The sequence below is a fragment of the Mizuhopecten yessoensis genome, unplaced genomic scaffold, assembly GCF_002113885.1.
Source record: "Mizuhopecten yessoensis strain PY_sf001 unplaced genomic scaffold, ASM211388v2 scaffold2671, whole genome shotgun sequence".
Lineage (NCBI taxonomy): Eukaryota > Metazoa > Mollusca > Bivalvia > Pectinida > Pectinidae > Mizuhopecten > Mizuhopecten yessoensis.
The window spans coordinates 2,302,048-2,314,494 of record NW_018404662.1 but is presented as its reverse complement, the minus strand read 5'-3'; the positions used below and the strand labels follow the sequence as shown (position 1 = coordinate 2,314,494).

The following is a 12,447-nucleotide window of genomic DNA, read 5'->3' as shown; positions in this document are numbered from 1 at the left end:
AATTTCTCAATTTACTTGAAGAATGCTTTTTGGGAACATTTCAGTGCATATAACCAAATGTGTATTGCTTTAATAACTTGCGTGTCTTGCGGGTGACAGACATGCAGTCACACGCCGTAAATACTATCACCAATCACAATGCATTCATGTTTGCAATGACCAGAAACAAATCATATACGTATCGATTTAACTTGGCGCGTTGTATTTCTTATTACAGCTTTAAGAAGGAAAAACGTGCGATGACTACCTATTGATGGGTGGTTTGTGATTTATTAGCGATACTTGCGGAATCCCGCATGCATACAGTGCTACCGTGTACACGTGTGGTCTTATCGTTGAGGGGCAACATGTATGTGTATCGAAGAATGAAGTACCAGACCGCTAGTTTACCTATTGTCATCTATTGATAAACAGTGCTCTATATAAATTTGCTGGTCTATTTAACCTGACGTCAAATTACGTTTTGTCAGAATTGTAAACGTATGGATAGTGAGGCTTAGAAAGCTGAATCTTTGTGTAAACTAAAAGCTGCATGTGCTACAAAGCGGAAATAATAGCCGGCCGCTCCTCACATGCAAGGTCATGATCATATATATGTACAGTGGAAAAGTACCAGCACACGCTAAGATATAAGGTTCCTCCTCCCGGCCTTAGCATACAGTGAAAGGATAGGCCATTCTAAACCGAACCGAACACGTGCTCAGCATACAGGTAAGTAAGTTTTTCTCATAAAGCTTAATTCACATTTATTGATTTAATAATAAATATTCTAGACGGTACAAACGTTTCTTTAAACAAACTAATACCAATTCCGGTATTAATTGGAAAAAAGGTTATGTATATTCTTTGCATCGCATGTTTACTAGGCGAATTCTTGATGAACTATAGGGACAGATTTTTGCCAGCCGGAAAAGTCAAAAGCACACATAATAAACATGGTAAGCTCATTCTTTGTATGGAATTTCAAGAAAGTCCTACAAAACGAGTATTTTACATGACTATATATATATATATAGTTCTGTTTACACGTTTTGTGTTGATGAATTTCTATTATCTATTTTGAGATAATAATCATATTTTTATCATTCGATTTGTCATTTATACGTGTTGAACATCGAATATGTAAAAAGCAGTACCTATTAAAAGTTTACGTTGTAATATAATGTTTTAAAAAAATGATACAGCTAAAAGCAACTTAGTTATAACGGCAGGTAAGTTATTCCGTGATTAATACATACTTTATAACGTGTACTATTTACTTCGTGTTCCTATGAGAAAAGAAACGCTATGTTCAGAAAGTTTTAGATTTTTGCTCATTTTTTCTATGACTAAATAAAAAAGCTGAATAATACATGTTTTCGTTAGTAGTTCTTTTAAAGACCTTGACGTAGATAGCTCAAATCTGGTAACCCAAGCAACAAGAATCGGGTTTCGTACACAAAATTATTCGTGGATTGTTGCTGTAAACAAACATAGCCGTCTATATTGAACTTTGATAAGAATTCCAAAAGAAACTGATTCGATATACGTATCATACTTTAAGATAACCTTTTACCTATAAACATGTATCCAATGTGTTAGGTGAATCACCTTTTAGCCAGAAGAGTCATTCTGTATGGCTTATCTATGCAGAGGTCATATTTATCATAGATACATCTTGCTTGACCATTAAACCGTCAAATATAGGGTGAAACAATACGTCACAATAGATTATATATATAAGGTGGAACAAAACGTCACAACAAGTTATACATATAAGGTATACAATACGTCACAATAGGTTATATATATAAGGTGAAACAACGTCACAACAAGTTATATGTATATCCAAAGGTCACAATAGGTTATCTATATAAGGTGAAACAAAACATCAAAACAGGTTATATATATAAGGTAAAACAACGTCACAACAGGTTATATGAAACAATACGTCACAACACGTTATATATATAAGGTGAACAATTACGTCACAACAGGTTACACATATAATATTGAATTGATATATGTAAAGGTGAAATGATGCGTCACAACTTAAATCATCAAAGTAAAGAGAGATATTTAAACAATAACTGGTTACATCCAGACAACCAGGTATTTTTATATTTACATATTTTTCTTTTTTAAGACATATTCCTACAAAAACCATTTGCCCTGCGTCAAAATATATTTCAGACGGCCATTTTGTTTGTTTACATATTCCTACACCTGAAACAGGCAGTTGTAATTATAGTCGAGCAGTTGTAATTATAGCCTATAAAATTACACTTGCCCTCTTACACTGTTGTAATGGGACGGCGCGGGGGCAAATGTAAATATATACATATAATTACAATTACGGGAGCATGTTTTGATGTTTATAGATGGGAACTTGGCATTGACCTAAGCCGGTAACCTCAGATAACCTTACAACACAGATAACCAATATAGGTTCGGGGCTGGTACCATTTGCTCTATTTAAGTTGACAATATCCCAAAACACCAAATCCAACATGTGGAACCAACAGTGAAACTTTGAATATTTCAAAGAGTTTGCTCAAAATAAGATACAATACATAAGCATACCTTAATCTGCAAACTTGTCTTTCTGGTAACAGAACTGCACATTGATGTTCAGGGTAAAATTATAACAATAGAAGAGCTAGCTGAGGCGCCCTCTCCTGGTGTGGATACTTTTATTTAATATATTAACTCATTCACCCCTGGAATTTCATAATGAACTATTCCATCCTTTGAATCGGAAGAGTTCAAATGCGTCTTCAGGGGTTTATGGGTTAAATGTGAAATATTTTTTAAAGCACATCCAGTTACTCCATATTTTCTCAAAATGCACCGAAGCCTTCCTCCTGCACTCTATCGGCAATCATCAGGAGGACTTGTCAGAGGTGATGTAACAGAGATGTTTTAGATTATAGCAGTTCGAAGTGATCAATCTAAGGGTTGATGTTCTTAAATTTGTAATGCAAATACGTTAAGAACAATATCTTTTAACAACATGACTGTGACTTTTGATCGGTTCACATTGACAAATGTTTTAACTTTATATTTTTATAAAGTGTGAAAATGAAATGTATGTCATACTGATTAATGACCAATTTAACCTGTGACATTGGGGAATCTATATACTGCACGTAACTATCATATGACAGAGAGTAAAGTGACCACTGTCCTCTAGTTCAAAGGATAAACTGATATGCGCGAATGCGTGCTTAAATATTTAAAATAAAATAAGCATTACGTATTATCATTTAGATAAATCACATTAGTATTTACAAATATAATTGATTGCCATCTCACTTTACTACACAATGGTATGCTGTATTAATTGTACGTATCCCAAGTCCAATATTTAAGTAAGTTTAATTGGATCATTCCTATGCTATATAATTACGCACATGTGTATACACGGAACCCGGATGTGTTACTGTTAGCAGCTGAATGGCTGACATTTGTTGGTTTTATGATAGACAGGCCAGCCTCTATAAGTATTCACGATCAAGTCGTTAGATGAAGCTACCTACTAGGTCAACATGGTCATAAGTTATAGGTCAAGTGTAACCCCAGACACACAAACAAGTGTGTAGAATGCCCCTACTGGACTACTTCTGAGTGGTTTTGCATTGGCGACCGTTGACAGTTATGACCTACGAGAAGACGGCACACTTATAAACATGGTCTGGCTTTGTCTGCGCTGGTCTGATTCGTCTTTTCTAACGTTTCAATCTGTCCTTTTTTTAGCTAAGGCGTGAGCCGCTACTTTAGTTAATGAGCTCAAGATATTCATAAATGTCGATTTCACACAGACGGCCTCTAACGGTACCCACTGGTACTAAATTGAATCATATACCGGACCTACTGTCTTTATTATGCGTAACTTTGGACTCAAATGCACTTGAATGGCTTGTAAATATCATTCCTTTCCTTTGTAGAACATATGATCTTATCACAACCTCGTATTCTTATTGAAAATGCACCCTGTTTATCTCAATCGGGAACTGCTACTTGACTGTAGGTCATGCATGCTACACGCAGCTTCCGGTAAAAATACTTCAGTTAATGAGCTCAGATATTCATAAACGAGACATAACGTCACCTACCAGTAATACTAAACAAACTGCAAATAAAATCCATTACCACGGACTCAAGTTCACTCAAACGTCATTGGATATAATCTTATTCTTAGTTAGAACTAAGTATCCTTCTAAAACTTCGTATTTACTCTTGGAACTGTCGCTGGATTAACCCTTTACACGGAAATATTGTCCTGTGATTGGCTAAAATTGGTGACATTTACGTCCCTGTTTACAATTATATATTGCGTGGTCAGAGCTATGAAGCGGTCCTGTTCCAACTAACTGAGGATAATCAAAAGTGCTAATCAGTAATAATATATCTGATTCACGCTTCATATGATTATAATGTTATCAAAATATTGCATATTCGTTCATCGTTAAAATAACAAATCCTTACTAAAAACTCTAAAAAAAGAAACGACGGCCATGTTAGATCACGCGTGATGTTATCCGTTTCCTTATATGGCCTTCACGGCCAAATATAGTATTACTACTGATGCGGTCATGTTTACTACAATTTCCATATTTGGTCATGACACCCATATTTAGACGTCTGACCTATATCGGAAAGATTGAGGAAGTTTCCAACATGGCAGTCAATTAGGATTTCGCTTGCACTTGTTACGTAAACTTGATAATTTAACGAAATATAAGGCGGAGTATAACTTACAATTATGTAGGAGATCAACATAAAAAGTTCATATTACAAACCTATTAATGGATACGGATCCTGTCAATTAATTCTAAAATCGCCTCCGTGTGATTCACACCAGGCTTGCCTAACTAAAATGGGATCAACCGGCCGGGGCAGATGAGACCGGGAATCATGTTAGAACTAGCCACTGTCCTTCTCTAGTTCCATATTGGTATTCTAACCTGAAGGCTTTTTTTACCTTCGCAGTATTATCATTTTGTTCTATTTTCATCATAAGATATGCTATTGCATTTTTATATCGCCTTCTCGCTAATTACAGCTCAGCCAGAAACGAAAATATGCTCCGATAGGCCTACATTTTATATGTCTGTTGGTGTGATTTGTGTTTTTCGTTTATTGAAGTATTACCATATAACAGGACTCTTTTATTTCAATATACACAAAAACAACAACACCTTCGGAATGATTTCAGACATATACTGCGGGAAAACACGAGTGATCTCCCTTACATTTAGACATGCGCACATTTTACTTTCGTTTTGTGTAGGCCTAGACATCATTCGCAACGCGAAGCGGAAAAGACGAAAATGCAGGCGAGTGTTGACTTAATGTTAGGCATGTTGTTTAAGCAGCATTGACAATGAACAATATACATACACTTCTGCAACGTTTACCTACTACTGATTCATAAATAAGGCTATGTATCCCGATTTCGGTGACTTGTGGCCAAGCATGCGGCCGAAGCCGCAGAGAATGGCGCATGTTGTCAGCGGCGATGACAAAAAGGAAGGTGCTTCTACGGTATGTATAGCAGTTATTATGCAAAAACAAACATAATAAACGGACGTTTTACTCTAGTGAATTACAGCGTCACGAGGAACGTCTTTCTCCAGACGTGTTGCAAAATTTTCGAACTGCTTAGTTGCAAACTGATTTCACTTAAGCGTTGTTTGTGAGGATATTTGGCCTTACATTTCTTCTCATTCAGTTAAAAAAAAACATGTTATAAACATTGTATTATTAGATTCATTGTGATGTTGGCTTTCATTGAAGTTTCAATTGTTATACTACTTGATGTTTTGGAAACTTAAACAAGTATAGTAGTTCTAAATATTATGAAATGACAGAAACATTAGGCCAAACAAATTACTTGTGTTTCTACTATCAGAAAAAAATAGGGTAGGTATGTATTAGCTAGGCATTTTATTGTTAATTTGAAAAATATCTTTACTGCGCTAATATAGAGCAGGAGTTCTGACTTTAACAGTGCATATAAAAACTTAAGGGTATTGTAGAACACAAATCTGAGATAAGTCTGGTTAACCACACTGGTGTCGAACACACCAATAAGTATAGTGTGTATAATATATCATAGTTTATACACATCATATTACTATTAGTGTGTCCAGTATCTGTGGGGTTAGCATAAACTCAATATTTGTTTTAAACTTTTAATTGGCCTTATATAATGATCATTTATAGGTCAGACAGGGTTTGGTTTCCAATTCGGAAACTAGACCTGTTAAAACAGTTATCATTTGTAATTTAGAGATTAAATATTTCTAAGCAGAAAAAAATGAACTATAAATATTTTTCAACCTTTTCTGAGTTGTACAATTTTAGAGTATCTTCTGTCTGAAATCTGAACATAACTTGTTTTATGATAAATGTGTAAAACAATTCCTCATACTGGGGTAAAGTTTTTCTATATATAGTCCCAAAAACTACAGATAAAATCCTTGAGCACGTACAAGATACAAAAATATATATTTTACGTCCATTTTGCAAAACATACAACATAAGCTACAAAGACAAAACATGAGTATAATAACAGAGACCAAAATATTACAACATGGAAAAATAAAATAAAAACATGTATGTACATGTAGTATACTGTAAGCTCAGAAAAAGAGTTTATCACTTGGAAAGCACTTAATAGGCACATTGAACACGGTAAGCACATCAGCACATGGTAATTTAAGCACATTTAGAACATTTGCATACAGCACATAAAAAACAAAACCATAACATGGAAAGCTTATTAGCACATAGTAGGCACATTTGCACATTGTAAGCAAAATAAAGGAGTGCAATGGACATCTCCATGTTTCCTGGTTAATTTCTTCTTTATGGAAACAACCAGGGGAGAGTGATGTTCTGCTTCATCTTTTGTATTAATGAAAACCGTGAATATCTAAGTGCGTGTGTTTAAACTAATTTTGTTTTGTTTTTACTGGTACCTTTTTATGTACACATGTTTTACCACCTAAGGAATTAGATGTCTTAAGCCCCCATATGATGTGCTGTTATAAGTTGAATTTAATGTACATTTTGTTTATATTTAGTTCTGCTACCAAAGAGATTGACTTATTGAAATGTTTTTGAAACATTTTAATGAACTCCTCAGCTTTAATGCCTTATTTCTCACTATACAAGCTCATATTGCTATGCCTCCTATTTGTTTGAATATCATCTCTAAACATTATTGCTGGTGCAGAAATTATATGGTAACTATGTTCTATTTTAGGGGGGGAAAGCAATCAATATTACAACAGACAGGGATGGTTATTGATGGGAGAAAGGAGGATGAGAAATAGGAACTGTACCAACTCTCTCATACCTTTGAGGACTTCATGAACTTTTTCAAAAGGCTGCAAGAACTATACCAACAGTGACATGACATTTTGAAATCTGTCAGTTACTTTATAGAGGAGGAACCTCTGACTAAATCATTTTCTCTCAGACACATGAAAGCCGAGTCCACAGATCCTTCCATCAGCGAATAGTTCAAATGTAGTTCAAATGCTTTCCTCGCAAACTTTTCCTTAATGGAGAAGTCAGTGATCTTTACTTGGAACAGATTGAATCTGTGAATATTGATGCTGAAAGCCTGATGAATGTGATTGAACAGCCCCTACTTGATGCTGAAACCCTGATGAATGTGATTGAACACCCACTACTGACTAAGGGCACAAATGTTGGAAACAACGTTTGTTTTGATCAATATAACACTATGGGTGGTGGGAGCAAATTGGAAAAAAAATTAAAAGTATGTTTTTAAAGATAGAAATACTGGTCATGGCTTCCTTTTAGTTTTTGTCCAATGAATTAAAAGTCAACGCAAATGTTAAGTAGTAAAAGAAATGTAAGATCCCTGGTATACATTGTACTTTTAACAATGCTTATGATCAATATCAATAAAATAAAATAAAAGTTATAATATGTAACTTGATATTTGTTAACTTCGCTCGATTTTACTGTGTCCAACATTTGATATTAAATCTTGTGTGATATATGAGAGGGATAGCACACAAGATTGTATCAATGTCAATGAAAGCAATTATTTCTTAAGTTTTCAACCATATTTCTTGAAACTTCATTTCTAAATTTCATACATCAATTGTTCAAGACAGTTTTAAGGTCAATTTCATTCAGTCAAGGTGAAGGCTACAGCTTCACAACCTGTTCATGTACATGTGACAGAGAAATTGTCAGTGCATTCCTAACTAAGTATTCAAACCAAATTTTATAAACCTTGATCCATCATTCTCAACATTAAATCATGCACTACCTGTTTGCATATACACAAGCAACCTCAACTTTCAATAAGTCCTGTTGTCAACATTTGTTGCACAATGCTATCAGTTCTGAAACCAACAATCATGACAACTGTAATAACATAGTATGTGTTCTAGCTGGTACATTTGCAGTACTCTTTTGAAATGTATTTGAAATTAATATGTGCATCTTATTTCAAATGCTAGCCTATGAAGATGATAAAGCTGAACATATGCTATAAAGTTGTTGTTTTCTTTGTGAAGAATTTATGCAATGGAAATAGAGGGAAAATAATGTAACTCTCCTAATCTTGTGTGTGTGTGTGAGTATGTATGTTTATATTTTGTTTATCTTATTCAATATTGAAACATACAACAATGTATCATATTGAATTAGAGTGCTTTTTATATTATTTGTTCATGGGAACACAGATTCAAAATAGTTCCATTTTTCATAAGAAGAGACCTTTTCACTGCAGTGAATATGTAAAACACTTTATTTAAAAGTTTTTCAAAATTATTGAGAGACTTGTAAATTTATGGGTAGCAGTAATCCACTTGCTTATCCACAATTTAGTTTCGGCAAGTAAACATCCTTATAAATATTGTTCTGTAACAATATACACTGACTGATGCAAAATTGAAACTTGAACAAAATTCACACGTATTAAAAAGCATGCCAACCCTGGTCGATGTGCACACTTTACAAGATAACTTGCTTGAATATATATTGATCAATATACAAACTTAGACGATAAGTTCAAAGTTGAGTGAAATCCATGCCTAATTAATTAGCATACTGTACTCTGATTGGTCAATGGTTTTATGCCAAGTAACTTTGTTAGATAAGGCAAGGGTTGATATCTTATTCAACAACAAAGGCAAAGTTCAAAGATGTTCACAATCTGTGCATAATCTATTCAATGGTTTAAAATAATCAGGTATTGGTCAAAGGGGTAAATGCCAGTTTCAGTTTTTAATGTTCTATGAAATACATTGTATGGACAAAGGGAAGCAATTCCAAATTCCTATGCAAATTAATTATCCAAAGGTTTAAAATGATATATTCTAGAGGAAACTTGGTACCACTCTTCTGACAAACCTATAAAGATATACTGTACACACAAGAAGAATAACTTCACAGTGGTACACTTTTACATAAAACTTTGATTCATAACAAATTAACAGTAAATCCTTCTGTACAATATGATGGGAACTTCATCTTTATTTTGTTCTCTATTCCAAAAATAATATATATATATCTTTTGCCTTAGCTTTCAATACTTTAAGTACTTTGATCATTGAGTTCTGTTTATATCGCTGGATTTGGTATCGAAAAATATGTCGACCGATGTCACCCAAATATATGGGCGCCTATTATTCATTAAAAAGAAACATCGTTTTACTGTGTAGAGTAAAATATTTAGGCGCCAGTGCGCTAGAAGTAATTGGTGTGATGCTTTTTTTTTGAGAATGGGTTGTTAAAAAATTCGTGTTATCTCTCCCATTCACGAGTAATTTGTATTGGCCACATGCTTCACATCATAGATTCAGGAGGCTCAATGATCCAAAGCTAGAATCGTATCAAAAGAATAAAAAGAATATCAAACTGTATAGTTCTGTGTGCAGTACAAGTGAACAAGTCAGGGTTGATTGGCCTTGCGTTTTGTATCAGCCTTGCCTGGTGCTGCTATCCCTTCAATAGGACGAGCTTATTAAATTTATCGGCTGTTTCAGGTATGCAATCGGAGAACGGCAACATAGGAACATAACATAGATTGAGAAATTGACCAATTTATCGATTAAGCGACCAATGTATTGACTTACTGAAGAATGCAAAAGGATGCAACAACACACAACTTTTACCTCTGACCCATGAAACCAGACAAACACAGACCAAGAATATACAACTTTTACCCCTGACCCATGAAACCAGGCAAACACAGACCAACAATATAAAACTTTTACCTCTGACCCATGAAACCAGACAAACACAGACCAACAACATACAACGTTTACCTCTGACCCATGAAACCAGACAAACACAGACCAACAATATACAACTTTTACCTCTGACCCATGAAACCAGACAAACACAGACCAACAATATGAAAATTGAAAAATGAGTCTAGAGCAGATCAGACACAACAGACAGGACCATGTTTTAAGTATACCTTTAAACATTAAATATCCATCCCGTAGTGAAATGTTGCTCGACTTAGATCCCATTAATCAAATCAGTACTTCCTGTCCTAGATGTTGACCGTGCTCCTTTGTAATCGACCCCGTTGTATAGTGACCCTATACTGTATCTTTTCATCTATTTTAATATGAATACCCAACACAAGGTATCTCTATTGTGTTGTGTAATACTGCAAGAAAAAAAACAATCCATCACGTTGTAGAATATGAAACCTATTCCAGTTTTTTTCTCACGGTAGAGATTTACACCTGTACAAAAATGTAGTCAATCTGTCGCTGTCGATATAGAATAATACCCCGTCAAAAATATGTTTATTCAACCAACTGTAGAATGTGTTCTCACTGCCCCTACAGAATGATGCATAAACACAAAATGTCCCACCGACAGTAGTGCCTGGCACCATCTCCTTGCCTTTGTCATTGTAATATTTCACAAACATGTATATGCATACAAAGTGGCCGAACTATTCTAACTAACTGCAAAAAGGGGGAAAAAAGTAAATAGACGATTCGAAAAACTGTTCTATTCACATCATTTTACCTTTCTTTTGTGTTTAATTAGATTTAAAAATAAAATCCGATATCGGTACAAAATAAATTTCTAGTGAAAACGGGTTTTTTCAATGGCTTATACTCACTAAGTGAAAGATCAAGAGTCAAAATCAAATAACTATTTTGGCGTAATTTCAAAATCACAGATAACCTAAATCCTTATAAAGTATTGGACCAGGATACTTGATTTCCACTTCATAGTGTTGAGGCAAAAGGTAATTGTTTATGCCTTGAATGGGTTCTAAGATCAACATGATTTATTAAGATTAATAGATTTAAAACATCTCAAGCTCGACTAAGTCTACGGTCATGATATTTATTCATGCAATCCCCGAGATGATCGCACCCGGGCTACTAGAATCAGTCTCCCGATCCAGACGGTCCAAGTACAGCCAGGCCACTCGGGCTACTAGAATCAGTCTCCCGATCCAGACGGTCCAAGTACAGCCAGGCTTTCTCTTGATTAGTTTTAAACTTCCTCCCTCTGAAGTTATTGCAGCTAGCTGGACATAAAGAGGGGTCTCAGTTAATTATAAGCTGGTCAAGGTTCTTCAGACTTTCTACCAGGGTCAAAGTACGGAAATGATAAACAAAGCCTAACATATAAATATGCATATAGTTTATATTGGATCTAAAATGAGTTTTTATTTCATATGAGATTTTATGAAACGAGTCTTGGTAGTTTTTATTTTTGCGAGCCTTGTCGAGCAAAAATTAAAACTTCGAGACGAGATTCATAAAAGCTCATATGAAATGAAAACAAATTTAAGATATTTTTAATACATAACCGAGAAAAATTGCATTTTGACAGGTTTTAAAGGGGCATCACGCTGAAGTAACTTTTTTTTTTTTGTCTTTTTTCCAAATACTACATAAACATATCAAGTGAGACTCCTTATGGAAAATGCCGATCGGATTTGGCTGAAATAGATTCATAAAAATGATTAAATCTAAGATAATCATCGGTATTTCTACCTGTCTGACCAACGTTTTGTTCAGGGATTTCCCTCTACTAGCGCATGCGCATAGCACACCATTTCTTTGTAAACAAAATGACTGGCCGTGTGAAGTAAGCCAAAGAAAAGTGTTGTACCGTGTCAGCTACGAAGCGAATAGTTGCCAAATGGTCAAAAGATAGCGCAAGGGGTACGTTACGGAATCATTATTGCCAGTGGGAAGTATTCAAAGCAGAAAATAACTGCCCTAGCAGTCAGTACGGTGCATGTTTTCTTCCGGATAGCGGCCGGTTAAGCTGAAATAAAATCGACAGAAATGCTAGCGCTGTTTATGTTATGAATAAATATCTAAAACTATTAACCTCGCTAGTATCATTGTGTGAGTTTGAACACAGATGAACTTAGTTTAATATGTTAATGGGCATGTATCGGAGAGAGTTTACTTTGTGTTTTTT

At 34.7% G+C, this 12,447-nt stretch overlaps 1 protein-coding gene across 2 annotated transcripts in view; it reads left to right on the top strand.

Moving 5' to 3' along the window:
- Positions 1-240: 240 nt before the first annotated feature.
- LOC110446320 (sodium- and chloride-dependent glycine transporter 1-like) overlaps positions 241-12,447 on the top strand; it is a 41,051-nt gene continuing 28,844 nt past the window's right edge. For both annotated transcript variants that reach the window (XM_021491408.1, XM_021491409.1), the window contains exon 1: positions 241-711. The gene's annotated coding sequence lies outside the window, so the exon portion shown is untranslated. The remainder of the gene's footprint in view (positions 712-12,447) is intronic.